Source organism: Poecilia formosa, unplaced genomic scaffold (genome assembly GCF_000485575.1).
Source record: "Poecilia formosa unplaced genomic scaffold, Poecilia_formosa-5.1.2 Scaffold55, whole genome shotgun sequence".
Classification (NCBI taxonomy): Eukaryota; Metazoa; Chordata; class Actinopteri; order Cyprinodontiformes; family Poeciliidae; genus Poecilia; species Poecilia formosa.
This window is the reverse complement of record NW_006799994.1, coordinates 2,717,091-2,731,118: the sequence shown is the minus strand read 5'-3', so window position 1 is coordinate 2,731,118 and position 14,028 is coordinate 2,717,091. Positions and strand designations below refer to the sequence as shown.

At 41.6% G+C, this 14,028-nt stretch overlaps 2 long non-coding RNA genes across 4 annotated transcripts in view; one reads left to right on the top strand and one right to left on the bottom strand.

The window, feature by feature from the left end:
* Positions 1–405: 405 nt before the first annotated feature.
* Positions 406–4,373, bottom strand: LOC103138892 (uncharacterized). Its single transcript, XR_476339.2, has 3 exons — positions 3,941–4,373; positions 1,099–1,242; positions 406–571 (listed from the first exon to the last, which is right to left on the bottom strand). It is a non-coding gene; the product is annotated as an uncharacterized LOC103138892 (long non-coding RNA).
* Positions 4,374–6,851: 2,478 nt separating this feature from the next.
* Positions 6,852–14,028, top strand: part of LOC107836388 (uncharacterized) — a 15,344-nt gene continuing 8,167 nt past the window's right edge. The window contains exon 1 of one of the 3 annotated variants that reach the window (XR_001662274.1): positions 6,852–7,197. This is a non-coding gene — a long non-coding RNA (uncharacterized LOC107836388). Of the gene's footprint in view, positions 7,202–7,633; positions 8,298–14,028 lie in introns of those variants that run through there. The other 2 variants (XR_001662273.1, XR_001662272.1) reach the window with 2 other exon arrangements.

Below are 14,028 nucleotides of genomic sequence, written 5' to 3'. Positions count from 1 at the left end.
CTCAGAAATTTACATACAAATAAAATCATTTTCCAGAAGCAAAAAGAAAGTTTTTATTTTTAAATACTGATGAATATTAATGATGGTTTAGCTCATTATCACTTTCCCTCATTCAGAAAAGGTTGCGTCTAAACTGAGACTAAAGGTGAACAGAGATTTTTACTCCGATTCAGAATCAAAATGTTCAGATCCAGGAAGTTTCTCGTCTCCGACTCTCAGCGGACTGATGATGGCGTTAGCATCGCCGCTAACCAGGCTTACAATCACTGACGGTTTTTATCTGATTCAGTTAATCGGCCTTTAGAACGGTTTGCTAGTTTTTATTAGTTACTGTTAGTTAAATATTGTTTAGGTTTTATTATTTATAATCGTAGTTTTAGCTTTTTCATACTTTGGATCATTTTCAGATGCAGAATTTGAAAAGTTCAGAATATAGTATTGTGATACTTTGTGTAATAAATCCTGAACAGAAAAAACATTTTTGAAAACTGTTCAGGTGTCGTTGAACCACCAGCTGCCTTCAGGCGTCTTTTCCTGTCGCCGTTTTTCCCTCCGGCGTTCGGAGCATCTGCTTGTGTTGAGCAAAAAAACAATTTGACATCAGTTCAAAAAGCTAATAAATAGATCAATAAACACAAAAACGAAGGACATCTCTAACTTCAGTATGTTTTCATTAGTTACTGTTATTTATGTCAGATTAAAATGAATGTGTGTAAAGCTGTGGTTAGTTCATGTTCAGATTAGATCCATGTGAACAAACGGAGCGACGCATCGCTGACCTCAGAATCAATGCAGTTTCATCTGCAGATCTTTTATCTGCAGGTTTATTTAATAACTGCAGGCTGAGCATCTGTAGCTACATCTGACTCATTATGTTCACTAGAAATCAGTTCACGTTGCACCAAAACTGAAAGGAAGGAGACCTGCAGGCGTTTCTGTCCCATTCATCCCCAACATGAAGGTTAATATTTCACTCAGTATTCTGAGATCTGTGCATATTTCAGGCCAGCAGTAATAAGATTTATGTCCGTTTCATGTAGCTGCAGTGAATCTGGGAGCAAATTATTCTCATCTGATCTGATTTCATCAAATGTTTACCTGCAGTTCTGATCCTTCACTCAATATTTATTCCTCCATTTCTCTGCCGCTCCATCCTGTCCGGGGTCACCGGGGTCACCGTGAAGAACAGCTGCAGGCCGACCGGACTGCAGCGCCGCTGATGGACGGCTTCCAGCTGCTGGGCTGCAGCAGTTAGAAAACCTTCTGATCAGCTGGAGTGTGACTGAATTAACTTTAAAGTTTTCTCATTAATATTTGATTTTGCTCTTTCTGGCTGGATGAACCTTGAGTCCAGATCTGACTCTGAGAATTAAAGATTAGGGTGATGGAAACTCGCCCCTCCAGCCTGAAAGAAAAATCTCTGAAATATCAGAAAAAACAAACAAAAAGGTTCAGGAGAAAAACCACAAATCCTCATAAAAAAAGTATATCCTTAAAATAAATCACCAACATGTTTAATTTCCTGTTTTAAGAAAATAAAACATGAAGGTTTAGAGCCAGAGGTTCGGTTGATTCATCCAGTTTATTGATACAAAAGACCAAAAGATAGTTTTGCTGATTTACATCTAATATTTTCATCTCTTTATTCTTTGTTGCCCCCAGAGATTTATGGTTAGGCTGTTTTACATAAATGCTAAAAGGAAAAGATTCATCAGCATGAAAATAGTTTCCACTGCAGCCGGTTGGAAGAAGTTAAGATAAGAAGAATAAAAACTGTTTTTGTTGCTCGGCGTATTTAATCTAATTATAAACTGAAGTAGAAAGCAGCTTCCTGAACCATGTGTACTTTAATACTTTACTTTGATTATGCCGTTCTGTGTTTGAAGATTTCATTTGGCTGTTTTTGTTTTGGTAGCTGCAGGTTTGCTGTTGGCTTCTGAATATTTTCTGCTCTAACATCAATAAAAGAACAATTTGTCACCATAAAAACACAGCAGATTTACAAACTTTGCTGTTTTAAATTCCTCTTACAGGATCAATTCCTGCGTTTTCAAACCAACCTGAGATGCTTTGTAATAAAACCGATTTCTGAAATCTGCATGTCAGTTCATGAACTTTAACCTGCTGATGGTTTTTTAATGTTGCCTTCAGTCAATAAACTCATGAAACAAAATAACCTGCAGACAGGCAGAACTTATGAGCTTTGTGTTTTACAGCTTAACCTCTGCAGGTTTTTACCACAGGATGTGAGAAATGTCAGCTGAATATGGAGGCTTGTTCTGTTGTTGATGCTGCAACGATGCTCCTCACCTTCACAGCGTTCAGCATTTGATTAAACCAATCACTGCTGGACCCGTTGTGTCTCCCTGAGCCTCCACGGCCCGGGCCCCTCGGCCCCCCTGGCCCCTCGGTCCCCCGACAGGAAGATTTACTCTGATGCATCTCATGGATGTTTGCCTGGTCACTGAAGGCATTAAAGGTAAATTTATGTGGTAATTTACAGACTATTGACTGTGAATGTTTTATTGTTTTGTTTTACATGTTTTATTGAATCTAGTTTTACAGTGCAGCAGAACGGCGCTGGCTTCTCGTTTCCTAAACATCCAAACAACCAAACTGAAAACTCACCTTCCTGCATTGAATTGATTCCTGTTGGGAATGTTGAACTGCATTTCCCAAAGCTTTACGGGAATATTAAACCATATTGGTCCAAAAGAAACAATAGTTCAAGCTGCATATGTAACTTTTATGAAAAAAAATAATTTTTACATATTTATAATATGTAAAAAACACAAATTTTTCTAATCACCAATTTGAACAGAGACAATTTTCCTGGATGGTGAGTTGTTTCTCCACCATTAGCACATTGGCTAACAGTGGAGAAATGTTAATCAAACTCAGGAGTTCATGAGGATGATTGACAGCACTAAGACCCGCCTCCTGGCTCTGATTGGTTGTTTCTAGCTCATTTGTTCAGACAGCAGCTCAGGGAGGAGATGGATCTGTTCACAGATTATCTGTCTCATGTTGAACTGTCATGATGTGGTGACAGTTTAAACAAATATGAAAAAATACATTTTTTATGTAAGTTAGATACTGCAGCTTTAAGGGCATTTAGTTTTATTTTTAAATCTCTGTCAGCCAGAATCTGCCCTGATCAGACGGTTTCTGGTCAGATATCCGTTTCTCTGAAACGTGTTTATTATTAGACAAATTTTACAAATTTGATCTGAGTTTAACTTCTTTTGTAAGAAAATACATTTTTACCAGAAAGTGGAACAAACCGGGTTCAAACAGAGCAGCTCAGTCACGACATTTCTGCCATGATGTGGAACATGGAGTGTTAGCACAGTTAGCCTGGCTAACTGTGCTAACGGCTAATGTATGATAAAGAGTCAGTTTATTATTTCATCTCCATGCGAATCAGAACTACAGTGAAGGAATTAGTCTGGTATTAGCAAAGCATTGCTCTCTGGCGTCTGAACCATTTGTGTCCAGGATGTGTGGGGTCTGCAGAGATGTTAGCTGCAGGTCCTCTGCTGCTAATGTGAGCTACTACTCAGAGCAGGAAAAATGGGAAAAGTTTCAAACATTGTTCTTGAATCTTTCTGTATTATTGTTCACAAATAAAAAGCTGAGATCAGAACCAGCAGGTCAAAACTTTTCCTGATTGATCCTGGATCAATCAGGATCAATGATCCACCTCTACAGGTGAACACTGAGATGATGATATGGTGCTGACGTCATTTCAGCTACAGAAAATGACAAAATATTGACTCTCACTGCCTGTAAAGCTGTATTTGGCTTCAGGCTCTGTGTTGTTTTATGTTCAGATCAAACTCTCTGAACCACGACTCAAAACGCCATTAATGTAAACGATGGATTCGGTTCATCTAGTCTAAATAAAACCTGTTCAAGTGGAATTGATTTTTGTAATTACCTTTAAATTGCTCGGTCCTCTGTGGGCCGGCTCGGCCACCGTTGTTTCTGGATGAACGACCCGGACCGGGTCAGGCTCTGGGTCGGTTCTGTCGGTGATTGGGTCGCCGCCTCCTGCTCTCTGCTCCGGTTCAATCAGCCTGCTGGCTTCACGGACCGCTGGGTCCGGGTCCCGCCGAGGACATGCAGCTGCAGTAATTTAGAAATGAGTCGCGGCGCCTCAATCAAATCTGGAAATTCAAAGGCAGCGGCTGAGGATGGCAGCCGGTCCGGTCCGGTCCGGTCCGGAGGATCAGCATAATGACACCTGCAGCTCCGGCTGCTTCCTGTTCTTACTGAAAACATTCAACTCATTTTTTTAATTAAATATTGATATGACCCTCAGCAGCCCAGTCATGACGTCATTTATTTTCTACATGTTTTATTGAGTCTAGTTTTAAGTAAAGTCAATTATTTGGTCCGAAACATTGCAGATTATTGGTCTGGCTCTATTAAATTACATTGGGTCACACTGTAGTAAATGAGTTGAATCAACCTTAAAATTTAAGTTGAACTAAGACATTTGCTTTAAATTGGCATAACAGAATTACATAATGCTGAAATAAAGCAAAGCAATCAGCTGGAAATCCTTTCCATGATTTTTTAATGTTAATCCAAAGTTATATTTTTGAGTGTAAAACCTGTAAAAAGTTCTGATCCGAAATGTCTCATTCTTTTAGTTATCACTAAAATACAGATTAAAATGACCAATCCACACGAACAGACCCAGAGATGATGAGTTAAAACACATCATCAGTGTTTTCAGGATAAATGTCAGTTTAATGATTTGTGAATATTATTTATTCAGCCATCAAGTCTTCAGGTTAATTTTTCTGTGACCAAAACTGACGAAGCTCCTGACTTCGCCAACGAGAGTAAAGCAGATAATAAATAGATATGAGTTTCCTTTAACTCCAGCTGAATCTGAATCAGAGACGTTGATGGTGTCCAGCTGCTTCTCTTTGCTTTTGTTCCAACTTTGTTTTAAAAACCTTCATCTTCTCTTCCAGTTTGATGCATTTTATTTTAGCGCACAGCCGAAGAATCCGGGAATTATCTCATTTTTTCTGTGTCTGCTAACCAAAGACAACATGACAATAACTCTGCATAATGCAGCTTAGCAAACCGCCTTCCTGACACAAAACCTCAACCGTCACAATCCGTCCCTTCATCTTCAGGCGGCAGCTGAAGGTTCGGCTTTAAAGCCTTCGGTTGATCGGACAGGAAAGTGGTGCTGGTTTAATAATCTCTGGCTGCTTAAGTAAAGCTGGAGTCTTATTTAACTTCATCACCTCTAATAATGGTGTTCACGTCTCCATGGCAACACACAACAACTGCAGGCGTTAAGATGGACAATTTTAAAAAGAGCAGCAGAGGAACTAAAATCAACTAAGTTGATAAATAGTCAATAAGTTAATTAAGGCATAAAACGTCGTTTCAGTCCAATTCATAACATTTAAATTACTTAGAAATGTAATTTGCATCAGTCAAAGTGTGTAGTTTTAACAAAAAGCATAAATTAAAGCATTTACACTGAATATTTTCTTTCTTCCAGGCTAATTATTCCTCTGGCTGAACTGAATTTGTTGGAGGTGAAATGATCAGCGGATCATCCAGCGAAACCAACCAGTAAGAAATCAAAGCAACTGGTGGGAAATATCCTGTTAGCAAAACCAGTAAGTTCAGAAACGTTTACCAGGCTGAAGGTGAGTTCATCGTTCACCTCTCTGTCTGAAGGCCCACAGACACACGCAGGACTTCCTGCTGCCATATGACAACTTTTATTAAAATCAGGTTTGGGGCAGGAAGCCTCCTCAGTCATCCGTCTGGATGATCCTTCCTCTGCTCCTCCTCCTCCCCTCGGTGATTTATGACTCAGCCGGCAGCGTTAACGCGGCGCAGGTATTAGTCCCAGCCCATCGATTGGCGCCGCTGCCTGACCCGAACCTCCTGCAGGGCTGCCGCTCCGGACCCGGGGGACAAACCGAGCCGGGCCGCGCTCCTTCATCATCCTCACTCATCCTGCCGCCGCCTCCAGCCCATCCTGTCCTCACTTCCTCTCTGCTGAACATTCACTAATTAACATCTAAACTCCAAAGTGAAGCTCCTGCTTCACTTTGCAAAGTCAGATTTTATAACAACTGAAGGTAACATAGTTACATGAGTGTTGTAAAATGTCTCTATGTGGCTGGAAAACACAAACACCGTTTTAATAGAGCAGGAAGCTGCAGTCAGATGAAACATGAAGTTCCAACCAGAAACGACTCTAATGCCTCATCCAGCATCCTGCACTCAACGCTGGAGAAGCAGCAAAGTCAGACACCAGTTGTGCTGCAGAGTTCAGAGGAACTAAACAGATTATGAAATGATCAGCTGCTGTATTCCTGTGATGAAAGGTCAGAGCGCTGCCACGTTAAGCTGCTGAAGGTCAGAGGTCAGAGGTTTTGGTTGTCCGTCCTGTCGAGACGTGCTGCACACGGTTTTCTGTTTAATGTTTCCACTGATTGTTATGCAGATGCATCGATATTAAACCACTTTAAAACGTTTTAAAGTTCATAAATCTATTAGCTTCATGTTTGATGAAAATCTGTCTGGAGGATAAAATCTTTAATTTTAGTAATATCTGGAAGAATCACTGTAGATTTAAAGGCTTTAAAATCTGCAGTGAATTTAACAGTTTGATGTTTTAAGGAAGAAATAATAAGAGTCAATGATTGATAGAATCAAGAATAAATTAAATTATTCACTCAGATTTTAATGTTTACTTTTTATTGAAAATGTGTTTTTCTGACAGTTTCCAAAAATAATTTAACAAATTCCTTTAATTTACTAACAAAATATTTAGTTCATAAGTGTTTGATGTGAGTTAAATATTTAGATCACAAAATAAAAACAGTTTGCTAATTAAATATTTCAAGCTAAGTATTTAAATACTGTGTACTGTAACTGCAGCAGTTCAGAGTCCTTCCTGTTTTAAAGGAAACCACAAGGCCTTGTTGCCATGGCGATGTCCAGGACAAACATGTCAGGGGACATCAGTCCGTCCATCGTCCTCCTAGAGGACACGTCTCAGGTCCTGCAGGACTTTAATCCTGGTTTCTGCAGATTATTTTCTTTCTCTACCTGCAATAAAACAGCAGCACAGCAACAATTATTGTTATAGAAAGACAGAAAGACACCAGCTGTTCTGTAAGTACACACATGTAGGTGTGTGTGTGTGTGTGTGTGTGTGTGTGTGTTTCTGTGTGTCCTGCAGGTTCTTGCTGTGTTTTCTCTAAAGTCCTGTGTTTTAAAGTCTCGTCCTCTTGTCTCCAGCTCTTCCTGCAGGACAAGAAGCTTTAGACAATAATTGGATGAGAACTCTGAGGTACAACAAGCTGCTTCGCTGCTGAAGGAGGTCAAACTCTCCTCCTCCACCTACACATCCGCCCAGCTGACGCTGCAACCTGAATGGAGGTAAATGTGATCAAATTAGAGCTGGACTAAAGTTTCTGCTGTTCTTTGCTTCACATTGTTGGACGAAAACTGAGCAAATTACAAACTAAATGTTTTAATAACTAGGCTAGCATGTTTGATTTGGTTGGATTTACTCAGAATGCCCTGCGCTGTAGTCCACTTCCTGCTTTTGGAGCGGTCTCACATTCAAACTGAACCAGAGTTCACTTCAACCAAAACCAGTCTGAGGTTTGGAGGACCAGAGGTCAGAGGTCACCAGCCGAACAGGACTGAGCAGAGCTGGTGGGAATGAGTCCTGTATTAAACACAGACAGACCATTTTCACTTTCCTCTGGATTTATTAAAGAATATTGGAGTAAATGCATCTTAACATCACATTAAACTCAAATATAGAGACTCGAATACGTCTGCATTGCTTTGCATGCTGCACATTTTTGTATTAGGGGTTTGCAATAAATGAAAAAAGAATAGAATAATATCATTTAATCAACATAGATTTGTAGGATAAGTCTCACAGGTTTCCAAATAATATTTTACGAGCTTAAAACCAAACAAGATCTTAACAAAGTTGGATGTGGATATTTTGTGAATTACACGTCTGGGTCTGGCCTTCGTCAGGAAGCATCTGTGCTGATCATGCTGGGTAATAACCTCACCAATCTTCATCAATGACACGACAACAACCCACTGATCCTTCTTCGTTTTGCTGCACCAGTCTCCTCGCCCTGTGCCTGTTTTTTGTTTCTGTCGCTGCAGCTGGACTGTCGGGGCAACAGATGCTGCAGCATCTCCGTGATGCTGCCCTGGACTGGTTACTGCGGCCACAGGGAGGCTTAATTAAAACCATCTAGATGGAAAACATGGTGAGGAAATGTCATTTTGTTCAGCTTTGACACAACTGCAGGGTTAGAGGAGATTTCTGACCGCAGAGCTGCTGGTTTGGTTTGGGACTCGCCAACCTAATCAGGTTTGGGTAAGAAATGATCCCAATTAGCTCGGCGTGAGTCCAGCTGCTGCAGCAGCATGCGAGGCTGCAGGTCCTCACCGCGGCGCCGTCTGCTCGGTTTCCATGACTCACAGTGAACACAGATTAACACAAAGTCTCTTCTCTGCATGAGCATCTCTAACTTTTTCCTCGTGCTCGCAGCCTGGCTCCGCTGCAACAGAAAACGTCTCAAACAGCCATTAAAAATAATGAGATGGCCATTTTCACCGCCTGTTACTTGAAAACAATCCATATCACACAGGGGACCTCCTGCTGCGGACTGAGGGCCACAATTTCCCAGAGATTTACTGAACAACCTTTCGCCTCTCTGCCCTTGATGGGACCGTGAACATCCCAACACAGCTCTGCAGAACGACGCAGTTTTTACTCAGAGAAGCAAAAGACGCACGTCTAAGAAATGAAGCCGTACATGAAAATAAAAACTAGTCAGTCCTGCTCTCTGCTCACCTCCAGGCTCCTGGAAGACGCTGGTTCTTCATCATGGAAGTGGAGACATCTGGTTTGTTCTTCGCTCAGACAAGGGATTAGTGTGTGTGTGTGTGTGTGTGTGTGTGTGTGTGTGTGTGTGTGTGTGTGTGTTGGTGCGTTTTCCTGGTCGTCTTCTTTGTTTTGCTCAGCTTCCAATCAGAACCCAGATTTTCCCGTTGATCACCTGGCGACTCTCCAACGGTCTACTCAAAGTTTCGTCTCATGTCCCGATTGTTTCCTGCTACCAACAGAAAACTTCAGCATCATAATCAAACAATTCGCTGCGTGGTGACGGAGTACCAGGCTCATCATAGACCAAAGCTTTTCATGCCAGGTGTAACGTCAGAGGAGCTCAGGGTTTGTCATCTTTATTATTCAGGGTTTTTGTTTTTTTATGCTCGTCTAAATTATCATCTTTATTCTGATGATATTCAGATATACTTTTCTTTCAGAGCTCTGGAGTTTTATAAATGATCATGTTTACTAATGGCTGAAGTGAAATCAAGAAACGGTTAAACAGACATCAGAAAACACTTTTTAGTGATGGTGGTAAAACGTGAGAAGTTTGATGTCTTTGATCAGAGCTTTAAAAAGTTGGTTAGAAACCGTTTTCATCACTTTAGTAACATCTCAGGAGTTGGTGTCAGAAGCTGAGATGATTATTCATGTTTTTATCTTCCTCAGTCTTTTAATCGGCTTCAGACGGTGAAGCTGCAGAGAAAACAGTTTATTGTTTAATATCAAGGATTTAAAACTGAATATTTGTATAAATTTGACTTTTTTTGTTAGTAAAGAACATTTTGAATTGGCACCATATAAATACAGACATATTCTATATTTTAGCAAGAATTTGTTTATTTATAAAATGTGAATAAAATATGAACCTTGTGCAAAATGAAGAAGCTCGTATTGAAGTGTTTTTCTCTGCACAAGCTCATCAGCTTCATTTGTTCCCCACTGAGTACAGAAATGATTCAGGAGGATCTTCAGCTGAACCTCCAGCAGGTTCACTAACCGGGTGGAAGTGGATCCGCGCGGCGCCGCTGGGTCGGCTGATTGGACCCGGCCGACCGTCACCTGATGAGACAAAACTTGTGATTACCGCAGAAGGTGATGCTCTGATTGTCTGAGAAGAAATGAGTCTAGACCAATCAGACGCCTTCAGTGTAGAAATGGAAGAACGTTTCTATATCGCCTGATTTTAATCCTAGACGGTTTCAAAGCTTCAACTTGTTTTTGTGTTTTAATGAAGCCTGAAGGTAATTTAACAAAACTAAAGATCTGTGCTAAAAACAAAATCTCTTTGTCTCCAGCTGTGATTTAATAAACCAGGCTTCATGTCATAATTACCAAACACAGCACAACCTTCAAAAGCTGTTTGCATTTATGATTTGTGTTTTAATATGAAAGGTGTAAAACACTGATGGCTGTAAGCTGGGCTCCCAAGAACAAATATATTATTGTTTGGAAGAGCAATGAATTTAATGGTGAGAGCTCATGTCTGAAATGGGACATAATTCCTTTAGGCAGGAAATAGGAATAATAATCAAGAGTTTATTAAAAAGAAATAATCAGTCTAAATAAAAACTGTTAAAATATTGTGTATTTTATCCATTAAAACATGGATAATCATCTACACATCATTGTTTTGTAGTTTGCATGTGAGCTGCAGCTCCACACCAGGAGTTTACATCAGGAGGTCTGGAGATCTGGAGGTCAGGAGGACTGTGTAGCACTATTTAAAGTGTAAAAGGACTGGATGGGAAAAATCAGAAGACTAGAATTCATCTGCTGGAGCTGTTGTCAGTAATCAATAAAACAATACAAAAGAACTGCTTTCAATACCATGTATTAGACAAAAATTAAAGTTGACAATGCAAGACAAACATACATAGGACCAAAAAATAAAAAACAAACAAAAAAATATACACAGTACTGCGGCCGTCCTTCATTGATTTGTGTACAACTGGTCTTAATTTCCCCGCTGGTCAGTCCAAACCCTGACCGACACACATTCAGAAGTCCATGGTTGAATTATCCGGATATTTAAGTTGAAAATGTCCCAGCGCAAGCCCTTTCAGATGAAAAGATGAATAATGGAGTGTGTGTCTGAGTGGTGAGATGGAGGGGGAATTGATACAGACCAAACCAGGATGAAGTGATTCTTGGGGCTCTCCTGGCTCCAGCCAGTTTTCAGAAGCTCGCCATCTTTTACCCTAAAAAGGGATCACCTGGCCAATTTCAATAATAGTTGGGAGCATGGCAGCTTCAAGGCTCCAAACTCACTGGATTTTTTGGATCTGTAGCTCCTTTGTCTCCAGCTCTCCCCCTCACACCTGACTGGGGAAAGCTGGAGCAAGCCTAAATAATTACATCAGGTGTGTCAATTGGCTGCATGCATTGTGTGACTGACTGTCACTCTAACCAATGGGGCAGTAAGGCGGGACTAAGCAGTTTTTTCACCCTGGGTTACAACTGGAAGGCTGGAGGTCAGGAGGTCAGGAGGACTGGAAGGCTGGAGGTCTGGAGGTCAGGAGGACTGGAGGTCAGGAGGTCAGGAGGACTGGAAGGCTGGAGGTCAGGAGGTCTGGAGGTCAGGAGGACTGGAAGGCTGGAGGTCAGGAGGTCAGGAGGTCAGGAGGACTGGAAGGCTGGAGGTCAGGAGGTCAGGAGGACTGGAAGGCTGGAGGTCAGGAGGTCAGGAGGACTGGAAGGCTGGAGGTCAGGAGGCCTGGAGGTCAGGAGGTCAGGAGGTCAGGAGGTCTGCTCTGTATCCGCTGTTCGGTTTGGCTGCTTTTCCCTCCGTCTTGGATCGTCTGCCCGGTGGTAGGCGAATCATCAGGAGCTGATAGATGTTTCATAATTCACCAATGCACAGAACAAGATTCACGCTTGTGTTTTTGATGCAACCCAAATATCTCTTGATTTTCAAGCTGCTTCTGGCCTGTGGGTGGCGCTGCAGTTGTGTGTGAATTTTGAGACTGCCCTGATGTTTCAGTCCTCAAATGATCAGCGACCAATCAGATCGCTTCCTTCTTTCAGCCAATCACGTTCCAATAGCGCTGCAGCCATGACAGTTTCAAATTCAATCCAAAGATATTTTATTAATCCAATGTTTCCCAACCCTGGTCCTCAAGGCTCACTGGTTTCAAGGTTTCCCTGCTTTAATGTGCCTGGTTCAGCTGACTGCAGTTCAGCAAACGCCTGTTAATCAGTCATCGATTGAAATCAGCTGGACTGCAGCAAGGAAATACCTAAAACATGCAGAGCAGTGAGCCTGGAGGACCAGGCTGGGAAACACTGTATTAATCCCAAAGGGAAATGAAATGTAGCTCATGATGGCTGTCGGCCGCAGCATTTTTATTTCTATTTTATTTGAAGGTTAAAGAAATAGCAAAAGGATAATTCCTTTTTTTATTTCTAGTTATTCATCCAGACATGAAGTCTGTAGATAATATTTAGCTGGTTATTTTTCTGCAATGTGGTCAACTTTAACTTGGCAATAAACACCTTGACTGTATAAAGCCTCATTTATAGGCTTTATATAGCCTATAAATGATAATTAACTTAGTCAGATATTGCTAAGTTAATTGTGTGGAACGAGATATAAAGACTCATCAAATGGTGGTTCATGGGAAATAAACACAAAACCTGCCGAGTCCTCAGACTGAACATTGTTTCTGGGACTAAATACAGATAAGAAGTCGGGACCAGTTTTATGTTTGCTCTTTTTCACACTGCAGCACTGTTTTTCATCCACTGGTGTATTAAAAGTTACATCAGTTATTTGTAGATAACTGTTCTCCAGAGTGCAAAAAGTGTAAGTTCAGAAGTCCTCCAGTTTATTCAAGCATTCAGGATCTTGGAGTAATTATTTGTCCGTTTAAAAGTCGTTACAGCCATCAGATGTTCATGCAGCCTGGTCTGACAACATGAAAGCAGTTTCCATCATATTTCCCCCGGGTTTCCATCAGAGACACCCGCTGCTCTGAACAACTGCATTTAGTCTGTGTTTCCTCGGAGAACAGAAAAGAAAAAATAAGAAGATAAGGAGGCGCTGGAAGAAGAAGGGTGAGTAAAGAGTCGACCGGCCAAAGCAAAGAGGAACAGGAGGCTAAATGAGCCCCACAGGGGCGGCGGAGACATCAGGAAGGATCGGCTGTAATGTCCTTGGTTAAAACGGCCGCTCTGCTCGCCCTACGCCGCTTCAACACGTGGAATTAACGCAATAATCTGCCCTCTGCAAACGTCCAGAACGACCAGGAGAGACGCTTCACTGAGCAGCAGCATCCGCACCATGTTTCAGTTTAATGGAGCATTTAAATGAGAGGCGGAGGGCCTGAGGCAGCAGCACACACACACACACACACACACACACACACACACAGGGACACACACACACACACACACACACACACAGGGAGAGAGACACACAGCTGTCTCTGTGTGTGCAGGGGGCATTCCTGCTGATGCTTCTTCACTTTTTAAATTAAACTTTAACATTTCCAATGTTAATCTGAGGACGGTTTATCAATCAGGTTTATTAACACATTTCATCAACCATGCAGCTCAAAGTGTTTAACATCAAAAAACAGTCACCAGTTTGAGAACAAACATTTTATTGAGTAAAAATAATAATGTGATCAGTTTTCCATTAATTATGGTCCAAAGGAAAACCTTTAAATCTAGAAGCTGAAAGCTGCTTCCATGTTTGGTTTGAATCCCATCAGAGGAAAAATCTGCTGGATGCAAATCATAAACATGCTCAGACTGTATGAATATTAAAATATCACATTCTGTTACAGCAAGTTTCATTTAACCGAACCTGTGAGCAGCTGTTTCCTGTCCGGTCAGACTTTTATAGTCAGCAGGACCTTAAATCAGAAAACCTTTGGATAATGGGCAGCCTGGAACCAGCCTGGAACCAGCCTGGAACCAGCCTGGAACCAGCCTGGAACCAGCCTGGAACCAGCCTGGAACCAGCCTGGAACCAGTCTGAGACCAGTCTGGGACCAGTCTGGGACCAGCCTGGGACCAGCCTGGGACCAGTCTGGAACCAACCTGGAACCAGCCTGGAACCAGCCTGGGACCAGTCTGGGACCAGCCTGGGACCAGTCTGG